This window comes from Telopea speciosissima, chromosome 8 (genome assembly GCF_018873765.1).
Source record: "Telopea speciosissima isolate NSW1024214 ecotype Mountain lineage chromosome 8, Tspe_v1, whole genome shotgun sequence".
Classification (NCBI taxonomy): Eukaryota; Viridiplantae; Streptophyta; class Magnoliopsida; order Proteales; family Proteaceae; genus Telopea; species Telopea speciosissima.
This window is the reverse complement of record NC_057923.1, coordinates 33,293,660-33,306,726: the sequence shown is the minus strand read 5'-3', so window position 1 is coordinate 33,306,726 and position 13,067 is coordinate 33,293,660.

Here is a 13,067-nt window from a genome sequence, read left to right as displayed (position 1 = left end):
TATGAATTTAAGATTTCATTATGGCTCAAACCCGAAAGCAAACCGATCTAAATCGGTATTAACCCAATATTGAAAACCCGAAATAAATCGAAACCGCACTGGACCGAAACCGAAACCGACCGAAAACCGAAGTTTCTTAACGGTTTGGTTTTGGTCTCACCATTTCGAGACCGAAACCCTATTCAGCCCCCCGAAAACGAGCTGAACCGACCGTTTGACACCCCTAATCATGCACACACAACACCGCATGGAAACACACAGCTCTGTGGTTAGTCGTTGGACCCCATATGTAGATATAGGTAATTCGCGGTGAAGCCACAGCTCTTGATATTTACTGCACGACTAGAATCACCGTTGAGGATATTCACTAGTGTGTCGTGGGGTACTTCGCTACTTAAAAAGGGCACTAGTTTGATTACTCTGAGATCGTACTGACGAGGGTATTCACTAGTGTGCCATGGGGTACTTCGCTACTCAAAATAGGCACTAGTTTGATTACTCTGAGATCGTGTGACCTATTCTCCAGGTATATTAAAAGTACCACGTACTGACGATTCGTGACCACGAGCCGATAGGTATATAGATGATGTCAAGGGTGACCTTTTTCTGTCCTATCAGCCTACGCAGTGCATGCATCATGTAGGAAATTAGACCATATATGATTGCCATAAACTAACGTAGCAACCCTTCGGGCCTGAAAACAAGGTTCCTGGCAGTATACCCTCCTTAATGTAGCTTATTCATCATGGGAAAGAGCTCCATTTGTACCTCGATAGTCCCTCGATGAAAGCGACATAATCGTCCGGGATGGTATATCAAAAAAAAAAAATGTAGCCTCCATAGTCCCTCGAAAAATGGTAATCCACCTAGGACATTATGTCAATAATGGAGCTTTGGTTATCCCAAAATGGGGGGTACCCTACATTAACTGAAGATAGACCGTCGGGAGATCCTCAAAAAAGCCCCTTTGTGATGATCCTGATTCAATCACTGGGAGCCATCGAACAAGAGAGGATTTATGGCCAAAAGTGGAGCAAAGAGGTCAGGAACGGATCATCACGCTACCCAACCACTGTTTGTATATATATGGTTGTATATTTATTGTGTAAACTAGAACATAGATATGTATATATACATATATACAGGAATTAAAAAAAAAAGATAAAAAAGAAAAAAAAATGATAATTTGTTTGTCACACAAAATCCTAAAACAATCTTTCACCCTTGTAAGGCACAATTCCGCGATGAAAGAACCCTTTGTTGCTCACTTGGGACCGTCAGGTCGGCCAATTAACTTTGGCCCACCTCCACCAGTCTCCATCCCCTTCATCCAATAGAAATCCCAGTCCCTCTTCTAGTCCCGCGAGGCAGAGTCCAGTAGGGTCACCTCCTCTTACAAGTACCATGGATCCACCAGAGGCCGGTTCTTTGGAAGAAGTTTTGAGTCAAGAAATGGTCAACATGCGAAGAGACTGAGATGATGAAGCAGCTAGTTACACAGATGGTTTAGGAGATGCAGAGTCAGTCTCGAGGAGACAATGCACAAATCCTCGAAGAACCTAGGGTGATGCCAATACCCAAAGTACAACCTAAAGTTGTGATAGAGGAGGAAGAAGTTGTGGTCCTCAACACCACACAGAATCCCCTTGAGACTGAAAGAGAGAAACAAATGAGGGAGAAAGTTGAAAAATTAGAGATTGCTATGCACGGGAAAGCAGTAGCAAAACCAGAAGATGATTTGGTCTTCTTCTCGACGGCGAGGGTACCTGAAGACTTCAAATGGAAACTTGACAAGTTCGACGGGACAGAGGACCCCAAAGCCCATATGAACATCTTCATCACTGTGGTCAAGTCATGGGATCTTATTGAGAATCAAATAGGTCAAGCCTGTCTTTACTCATTGGCTTGATCAGCTCTGAGGTGGCTCACCCAATTAGATCTGACTTAAACTTAAACCTAGTCGGCAGTGGTAAAGGAGTTCACCAAGCAGTATTCTTACAACACTGAGGTAGATATTCTCGACGTGAGTTGGAGACCTTGAGGCAAGGAGTTGACGAAGGATTTTCCAATTTCATTATGAGGTTCCGCGAGAAGGCATCTAGGATGTGGAAATGCTCGAATGAAGCAGAGCAAGTGGAAATGATTCTAAAGAACTTACATGGGGAGTACCATGACCGCCTCTACTGTCAGCACATCAAAACCTTTGAAGCACTCATAGCTATGGGAAAGCGCATTCAAGACAAACTCTTTAAAGGAAAGCAAGCCCAGGCTTCGACTAAGGGGACCTTTGGGTCTTACCTCAATAAGAACAAAAAAGTAGGAAGAGGGAAGGGTTCCGAAGTGAACACGGTTACCATTGTCCAGTACACTGAGAAGAAGATTTCATCGACAGCCATTGCACCGTTGGTTATCCAAGTAGAACCGTCACCCTCTCCTAGAAAGTTTACTTTTGGCAATATGACTCCTACTCGCCTCTTCTTCAAGCTCAAGAGGGAAGGAATGCTGGATGTCGTACTGCCAAGGCATGTAGATTTGGCCAATCCACCTCTAGGATACAAGCCAGAGTTACATTGTTACTATCATAATCAGAAGGGTCACCAGACCAACAAATGCATACACCTCAAGCATGCCATACAAGACCTGATCGACGCAAGGAAGATAGCATTGAAAGTGGAACAACAACCCAATGTAACTACTATATTGCAAGAGGATGTTCCTTGTGAAGACCCAACTACTCCAATTTGGCTAGTAGGAGGTCCCTTAAAGGAGATAAGAAGAATTTGGAGGGATAAGGTGCGTCTTATGTGGCAGATGGACCTCCCAGTAGAAGATAGAACCTACGTCAGCAATTTCCTAAGAGACATGAGAAAAAGAGAAATGATTGAAGCTCAGCCAATACCTTTTCGCGGCTGAAGCCGATACGCTCGGAGGAGGAGAGCAAAAAGGATGATGGTATGTGTCTATTATACAAGAACCAACTGGAATGGAAAATTTAGAGAAGGTGGGTAGCGATGTGATCGAGGGAAAGGAATAGCCTTCGACCATCGTGCGATGAAGCTAGAATACCTGGAAAATGGGTTAGACAGCTTTAGGCCTCATGCGCAATTGAGGAAGTTCGGGTTCACCAATTATGAGATCAGCCACATGGCGTATGTAGAAAACTCAGAAGATGAAGATGAATGCGCTAACCCGACGGTTCACATTCAACCCATTGGGGGAAATTCACCAGGAGATAATGTGAAAATCATATAAGAGGTCACACCGAGCTTGATCCAAGCAGTAGCTACGTTGGGCATTGGCGAGACTCTCTCTGGAGACACCTTCCTTATTCAGATGGGAGGAAGTACTGATGATAGTGAAGAAGAAGACTTCGAGTCACATTCTGAAGATGAGTTCTCCATTGAAACTTCAATAAATAATATTGGAGCAGACAATGATGGAATGCACCTAACTAATCTCATCCAACCCATACCTGCCAAAAATGAGGGAAGTAGTAGCAGCGAAGGAGAAAGGTCCCCCAAAAATCTGAGAAGAGCTTGGTTCATCAAAGAAGAAGACTTCGATAAATGGGGCATGAGTGCCTTCCATCAAGTGCAAGACATCCTTGAGCTAATATCCACGTCCCACGACATCATGTATCAAACAACTTCCAGCTTCCCGAACATGGTGTGTGGCCTTTTGGCAGAGCAAGTTGAAGAGATAGAATTACCTATAGAAGAAGATGTACTTCAGAGCAGGTTGCATGAGCTAAGGAACATGGCTTGGCTAAACCTGGCATTAACCAAGGATTTCTTTGGGAATCCGCCCCAAGATCCTATGTTATACTCAGACGAGTTCCCCTATACCGGTCCACCAAGAATGATGGAAGGGTGGGAAAATTGGGTCGATAACGTCAATACCGGAGATCCATACTTTGATCCAACCAAAGGAATTTACCCTATTGATAGCAGTGGGGAAGAAGAAGAGGACCCAGATCATCAGGATTCTGAAGAAGAGCCAGATGAAGAAACATCTAGTGAAAGTCTGACTGACGAAGTAATGGATGAAGGCACTGGTAGTGAATGACCCAATGAAGCATCTGAAGCAGAGGAAGAACCTAACATCAACCAGTATGAGGAAATCTGTGGGCCAAGAGCTTGCTCCCTTCCATTTGAAGCAAGGGGGATCCTCAGAATGGTCGATAAGATTCACTAAATGCTCTTTAAGATAGTACCTATAGACAAAAGCTATCAGGAAGAACTACAACGGCAATAGCCGGTGAATGAGAAATGGCCATTACCTCAAGTTCTGAAAGAATTGGAAGATGAGGTCTCTCTCGTGTTCGCTCTAGCAAAAGATTTGTGCGGAAGTCCTCCAGCATCTCCAGACCATGGAAGTGAGGAGTATCACGAATGGGCACAAGCACATGATAGGTTCTATCTCTACAACATCAACACGGATGAACAAATGAGGGATCCTACAAGGAACATTCGTCATGTAATCTCCAGCGATGAAGAAACATCGGAAGATGAAGAGCATTTAGGATCCTCAGCGAAATCTTTGAGGTTTCAAAAGTTAGCCAGTGAGGTCTTTGAAATGATCCAGCAGATGATGCCGGTAGGCCCAAGAAAACCAGAACTTGACCAACTTGTCAGGCATCTTCATGGGAAGCAAGAAGACTTATCCAAGTTTCTGTAAAAGGCCCAACGGACGATCGCTGCCTTGAAGGCAGAAAGTGAAAACACTCATCCAAGAAAGAAGAGCCCAATGGTAGGAACTATGGTGATAACTAAAAGTGACCTGGAGGATGACGAGCTGTGCTCGGTAGAGCTCATTGTTAAAGGAAGAGAACTTGAAGTATTAAAGACTCGGAGTGGAAGAAATTTCAAAGATAAGGGTCAGATTGTGGAGAAACCGTACACGCCTGCCTTATCGTAAAGCAAGTACGAGCTAAAAAATCAAGTGTTGAACCAACTGAAGAAGATACAAGCCAACATCTCTGTCTGGGGGTTGTTGATGACCTCCCCGCCATATCGGGAAGCAGTTCTGAAAGCACTCAACAAAGTTCAGGTACTAATAGAGATGGGCCCAGAAGAACTTTCAAACATTGTGGGGGCTACCTATGCCACACATTCTCTCTCATTCTCCGAAGATGATCTGCCACCTAGAGGAAAGAATCATAATGCATTGCACATTACCATAGAATGCAATGGAAGCCGGGTCCCCCAAGTCTTGATAGATAACGGATCAGCTCTCTATGTCATACCTCTCAAAGCTGTAAGCTGCATCAGGCTAGACCTCACTTGTGTGAAGCCTTCTGCTCAGACCATACGAGCGTATGATAACACAAGAAGGAAAGTTCTGGGAGTTTTAACCACTGATATTCGAGTCGGACCTATCCAGTTCACGATGGAATGTCAAGTGATCGACATTTATGCATCATTTAACATGTTATTGGAGCGACCCTGGCTACATTCTGTAGGGGCGATGGTCTCAAGTCTGCATCAGAAAATGAAGTTTATCCATGAAGGGAAGATGATCACAGTCTTTGGTGACCCAGAAATAGTCTACACTTTGGCAAGCATTGAGGTATGAATAGAAACTCCAGAAGATACCCAGCTGGGCGGATTCGAGATTGGGGCAATTGGTGTGATGACCTAAAGAGAGAGGAAGATAATCCCATTTGGATATCCATCTGCATGGAGTAAGTCAACTCTGAAGATGATGAACAACATGGAGTATTTCCCGGTGCTTGGACTAGGAAAGAATCAGTAAGGGATTCCAGTATTCCTTGCGTTTCCAACTTACGGCAACCATCATGGACTGGGATATGAAGAACCAAAAAAGAAAGGCAAACTTAAAAATAGCCTGAAATGTGAGAAGGCGAGCACTGCTATGGGAATGCCTCCCTATTTCAAGGCTCTAAATGGGTATTTTGTCAAGGAAGGAGAGAACTTCCCATACTGTGGCAACGTTGAGCCATGGTTCGATCATGACAAAGGAAGACTCCAGCCTGGATTTGAAGTCTTCTTTCAAGACAACATCGACTGGATAGCACCAGAAGTGGAACAAGCAGAAGTGAAAGCTGCTGAAGAAGATCTGAGCATCAGAGAATTGTTCGAGATAGCCATGATTTTTGCAGGGGATAAAGAAGGACCAAAACCTCATCGTTTGATTCACCCTCTCCAAGAACCCATTGTAAACTGGATCAGTGTTTCTGAAAGGTTTCAGGAAATAGAGTCTCAAGGAGTGGTCAGCTCCGAACTAGTCTCATCTGCTAGTAAGTCTCTTGTAATCAAGGAAGGTAGTACCTTCCAGTCTGTTGAGTCTGCTTGTACTCCTCTTTCCATCATGAATGAAGTCAACCATTCCGAGTATGTCTCTTCTTCTTCCTCCGATTCATCTTCCGATGATGAGGATATCCTTGAACACCATCACTTAATAAAACAACTAAAGCAAAGAAAAGCCTAGCCTGTCTGAGAGGACACATGTCTCATAAATTTGGGAACAGAACAGTGTCCCTGAATTGTTAAAATTGGCTCCTCTCTCAATAAGGAGGAAGTTGGTCAGATGACAGCCCTGTTGAAGGAGTTTCAAGAAGTATTCGCATGGTCCTACGAAGATATGCCGGACATCGATCCAAGGATAGTACAACATCAACTGCCCACTTATCTAGACATTCAGCCTGTCAAGCAGAAGCCCAGAAGAATGCGACCTGAATGGAGTGAAAAGATCAGGGAGGAAGTCATCAAGCAGTGGAATGCAGGATTTCTCCAAGTGGCATAGTACCCTCAATGGTTGTCCAATATTGTCCCAATTCCCAAGAAAGACGAGAAAGTATGGATGTGTGTGGATTTTAGAGACCTCAACAAAGTCGGCCCCAAGGATGACTTCCCATTACCACACATTGACTTGTTGGTAGACAACACTGTAAAGCATGCCCTATTATCATTTATGGATGGATTTTCTGGGTATAATCAGATCAGTATGTGTCCAAAGGATAGAGAAAAGACAGCGTTCACCATGCCATGGGGAACCTATTGTTACAAGGTAATGCCCTTTGGTATAAAGAACGTAACAGCAACGTATCAAAGAGTAGTTACGGTCATCCTACATAACATGATACACAAAGAAGTAGAAGTGTATGTGGTTGACATGATCATCAAATCGGTCACCCGACAAGGGCATTTCCTGGCATTGAGAAAGTTTCTTGAGCGAATAAAAGAATACAAGCTCAGATTAAACCCTAAAAAATGTGTATTCAGAGCAACGGCAGGGAAGCTTCTAGGATTTCTCGTCAATAAAAGAGGAATAGAAGTGGATCCCGACAAAATAAAGGCTATAACAGAAATGCCGTCACCAAAAATAGAAAATGAGATCTGAGGTTTCTTGGGTCTAATCCAATATATAAGCCGGTTCATAGCACGCTTAACCACAATATGTTAATCCATTTTCAAGCTCCTGAGAAAAGAAGAACCAAAAGAATGGAACGATAAGTGCTAAGAGGCGTTCGAAAAAATAAAAGAGTATCTGACTCATCCGGTAGTACTTATCCTACCGATGCTGGGTGAACCACTTCTGTTGTACTTATCCACTGAAGAAATGGCAATGGGATCGATGGTAGCACAGCTTGATTAGAAGAATGGAGAAGAGCACGTAGTCTACTACTTGAGCAAGAAATTGCAAGAGTATGAAACTCGCTATACCCCTTTGGAGAAGACATGTACCGTCCTGGTTTGGGTAACTAAAAGATTGAGGCATTACATGCTTTCGCATCCAATCCGACTCATCTCAAGGATGGACCCAATAAAATACTTGTTTGAAAAGCCGGCGCTAACCGGAAGGATGGCCAGATGAATGTTGTTATTATCAGAATTTGACATAACATATGTCAACCAAAAGTCTATGAAGGGGCGAGCAGTCTCAGACCATCTAGCTGCTCATCCGGTGGAGGCGGATTTGTGACCAACAGAAGATCTTTGCCCGGATGAGGACTTAGCATGCATGGAAGAAGAAGAGTGCAAAGACTGGTGGCAGTTGTACTCTGATGGTGCAGCCAATTAGAGGGGATATGGGGCTGAAATATTGCAGATAACCCTAGAGTACAAAGCATGTGTGATTATCCTCGAGACCGCCATGGCATTGGGAATCAAGAAGTTGAAAATTTATGGGGATTCGTCAATCATAATCTATCAAACTCAAGGGAGATGGAAAACGAAAGATGAAAAGCTGAAACCCCATCAGGAACACTTGGAGAGGATAATCAAGAACTTTGAAGAAATTATGTTCGAATATTTGCCAAGAGTCAACAATAAATTTGTAGACACTTTGGCCACCTTCACCTCAATGGTTGAATGAAGCTCAGATACCCAGATCTGATCATTTCTGGTGGACAAAAGTTGTGAGCCGGCATATGAAGAGTCAGTGAATGTCTTGACAGTTGATGGAAAAATATGGTTCACACCCATAGTTGACTTCATCAAAGAAAGGAGGTATCCTGAACATTTCACTGTGGGTGAAAAGAAGCGGCTATAAAAGTATGCCACACAATTCATGCTCCAAAGAAACTTGCTGTACAAAAGGTCTTACGATGGATTACAACTACTCTGTGTAGATGAGGAATAAGCTCAAACAATCATGAAGGAAATCCATCAGGGAATTTGCAGACCGCACATGAATGCCAGAATGCTGGCCAAGAAGATCCTAAGACTGGGGTATTATTGGGCAACCATGGAAGAGGATTGTGCCACGTTCATGAAGAGATGTCACAAGTGCCAGATATTTACCAACATTATCCACATTCCTCCCATGGAACTTCATTCATTGAATGCTCCCTGGCCATTCTCCACATGGGGCATCGACATCATAGGGAAGGTGACGCCAAAAGCGTCCAACAAACATGAATTCATCCTCGTCATCATAGCTTATTTCACCAAATGGGTGGAAGCATAGTCTTACGCCACCTTGACGGCTACGAAAGTAGTGAAGTTCGTCAAGAAAAATATCATATGCAGATACAGAGTACCACATGCCCTCATATCTGATCAGGGAGCACATTTCTTGGGAAAAATGGATAGGTTTTTTCCAAGTTTGGTATCAAGAGGCACTAGTCTACGACTTACAGACCACAGACTAACGGAGTGGTGGAAGCATCCAACAAAAATGTCAAAGTCATATTGCAAAAAATGGCTGATACTCATAGAGATTGGGCAGACAAGCTCCCGTTTGCATTATGGGCTTATCGGACATCCATTCGAACCTCTATTGGGACAACTCCTTTTTCATTGGTCTATGGAACGGAGGCAATACTACCTATAGAATCCAAGTACCGTCCCTCAGAGTATTGATAGACTGCAAATTACCCGAAAGAGAATGGATGCAAGAAAGGCATGATGAACTCAACCTGTTAGATGAGAAAAGGATGAAAGCCATGGATCACCTCAAAAATTACCAACTCAGAATGGTGAGAGCCTTCAACAAAGGAGTTCGCCTGCGGAACATTAAAGACAGAGATTTAGTTCTTCGTGAGCAAAGGGCACCTGCCCATGACCCAAGGGGCAAGTTCAGGCCAAATTGGAGCAGACCTTATCAAGTAAAAGAAATCCTAACCAGGCAAGCTGTTTGACTCGTGGATCTTGATGGAGAAGACGTCAAGGGCCTTGTCAACATGGACTAACTCAAGAAATATTTCGTGTAGCCGCCAGGTCTACATGAACTACGTTTGACCTGATTCCTTTTCAAAGGATATGTAGGAAACTTGGCATGCTCAAGTGCGGTCACAACAATCCTTCATCAGGGGCATATTCCAAAATTTGCCACCCAGCAATCTCCATCACACCATCCAAAAAGTCCCGCCATCCAACAAAAATCTACCATCTGGCATCTCCTCGTGTGTTACTAGTAGGAGCTGACTATTCCTTGAGTCTAAAAAAGAAAAAAGAGAGAGATCTTTTCCAGTTTACTAAGAAGTTCTTTGGTTGGGTACTTGCAATATGCATCCCCCAAAGAAGGCAACTCTCGATGAGACTTTACGTAAATGGACCATAGACATGAGTACGGAAGATCCAACCGCTTTGGAAGATGTACATCTACCAAACCTTAGAAGGATTATGTATGTGGAGATCCATCATGACATGCTTCGGCAAGTATACCAATGTTGGGATCCAGAACTGCACGTTTTCTGATTTGGAGATGTGAAGACAACCCCCACAGTTGAAGAATTTTGAGGTTGCATGCTCTCACCACCGTTAGGAAGACTTTTCCGTCCCCCTCTACGCAATAACTATGAAGAAGTTCTGTAAGATTTCTTCAGATGGCCCAAGAGGGAAGTCAAGAAGGTTATGGAATATGGCAGAGTTAACATCATGAAAATAGAAGGAATCTTTTCCAAGCAGGAAAGTGTCGGAAAGACTCAACAGGAGAAGAGGAGGAAAGCATATTCATTTTACATGATTGGGAGATACTTGTTGCGTTCCCCGAGGAAAGGCGTTCTCCCTGTAATGGCCGACGTTGTTCAGCAGCTCCTAGAAGGATGTGATATCACCCCTACAATGCTAGCTGAGACTTTCCAAGGCCTGGACGGCATGAATGCTTCCCAAAAGTATTGCACAGATTATTGTGCAGGATTGCCTGCAATTTTATAAATATGGCTACTAGAAAGGCTACGATTGGTTCAACCTATACTTGACACTACACTGCACCTGAAGCATTTCCAAATCCAAAAAGAAACAATAGTGTTTTATGCGATCAAGGATTGAAGGAAATACTTAGAAGAAAGAACGGATGAGAAGATTCAGTGGAACTGCCGTTGGTGGGATACAAAAGCCCCAATCTTCAAAATCTAGGATTGTAATTGTGTGTGGTTGATGGGTTTGACTCATACCACCTTCTACCTGCCTCATCTCGTATCCACACGATTTCATTTGGCTCTGAAAGCAGCAACGGAGAAGGTTCGACCACTAGAAGAGTTAACGCCGAAGATCGTGAATCTACTAGATGAATTATGGATGAAACATGTAATTGAGGGGTGAATTTATTGGACTACGTTTCATTTCCATCACTCTCTTTTCCGTTCCCGTACCCTCTTTTCCGTTGCCATACCATTCTGGTTAAATGAAAGACATTTGGGATTGTGCCTTGTAAAGGAAAAAGTAACTGTTTCAAGGTAATTAACCTACTCTATACATAAGACAAAATAAAAATAAAAAATAAAATACAACATCAACATCCAAACAACACTGTAAAATCCACACAACCCAAAAAATCCATACAAAAAAGAAGAGTATATTCAGTAACTGGGGGGGGGGGGGGTAGAAGACTAATTCTCGCCGTAAAAGGATGCGGCCTCACTATTGGCCTCTGGGATGCGCTCATAGCTGCCATTGTCACCGTCGTCATCATCGTCATCATTATCACCCTACATCGGGGATGGCAATTGAAAGAGTCCTGCACGTGCTAGCTCCCTCCGAAGGCATCTGTTCTCCTCAGAATACCTCCGGTTCTCCTCAGAACTCCGTCGATAGCGACGCTTGAAGTGGTCCCGAGATTCCCTCATCTCATGGAGCTGATCCCTCTGAAAGAGAAAAGGATTGAGATTATTTCAAGAAAAGGGAAGAGATTCCAAAATAAGGGAAAGCATCAAAAGATATAGAAGAGGAATTACTCACCAACAGCTGGATGTCACATATCCTCTCCTAGAACTCGGCATCCACACTCGCCTGCATCCAACGTATGTCAGCGTATCTCTCAGCACTGATCTGTTATGATGATACCTAGCAAAGGCCAACCAAGACCAAGGAATTGATCATAAAATAAAGAGAAAAAGAAGAGACAACATACCCTAGCAGAGGGAATCGGGAGCCCCAAGTCGTAATCGGGAACCCGATAAGCAGGGAGGACGATCTAGAGACTGATATCAAACCTGGAAGGGATGGTTGACCCCCTGTACCCTAGGATGGGATCACCCATCTGCGTAATAGGCAAGTCAGTACGGAAGCATGGGAAGGGCGAGAGCTCACACTGCAGCCACATGAGGGAGGCAATCCATATTCGCTAGGAATCAGGCGACGACCTAGGTACTACAAAAAGGAAAGGAAGAAAAGTAGAGACAAGACTGTCAATTTTTTTTAAAAAAAAAGGGAGATAGAAAATGTCACAAAAGGAGATAAGGTTCAAGGGAATACCACTGGACCCTCCTGAGTCAAGTGAACACAGATGGTCTCTCAATAAAGGAAATCCTAGTAATCCTGGTTCACCATAACTAGCTCTGCAGTTGCGATCCCAACCCTCAAGGCCTCAATGTCAGGAGAGGAGCACACATGTGAGTAGGGGAAGGCCGAGGCACCATCTGAGTAGGATGCCACTGATGGGTCACCCTCTCCCCAAGATACAGCTCCACCCTAGAAGGACCCTCAAAGGCTATTTGCTTCTGGACAAGCCCACAAGCAAACCGGTACTCCCCCAGGTCGTCGGGATATAAAATCTCCTCCTCATCATAGGGCTGCCAGGAGATCTGCCAACAGAATCATTTCAGTTAAACAAGCAAAGAGGAATCAATTCAAGAAGAACATGAAGAATCTAAGAAGTTTCTTTGATCATTACCCGGGTAACTGCCAAATCATTGAGCTGAAGATGTCCTTGCGGCTCATCGATAAGAGAACACCTAGCCTTTCCACAACGAGTCACTCGGAGGATTAAGGAGCCGACTCGTCTGGGAGACCAGAGGCATGGATCCCTAAAACCTCATAGCACCAGACCTGTCAAGAAAATAAGAGAGCAATATCAAGAACCAAACAAAGATTGAAGGCTAAAAGAAAAAAAAAAAAAAAAAGAGGGATCAGGGGAGCGAAGCATACCCAAAGAACGTAGGCGTAGCCGGTCAAGCCAGGAGTGTCGATGGCAAGAAGATCTAACATCCTCAAAAAGAGAGCATAGGTAGACCTGCCCCAGTCGAAGGATGCTGCCTCATGAAAATCCTCAAAGAAACAAGCAAGAAGAGTGTCTATGCGGCCTCGCCTGTCACAGAAAAGAACATTGGAGACAAGATAAAGGAGAAAACTCCTAGCGGCTTGGTCCAATAACTCCCTAGG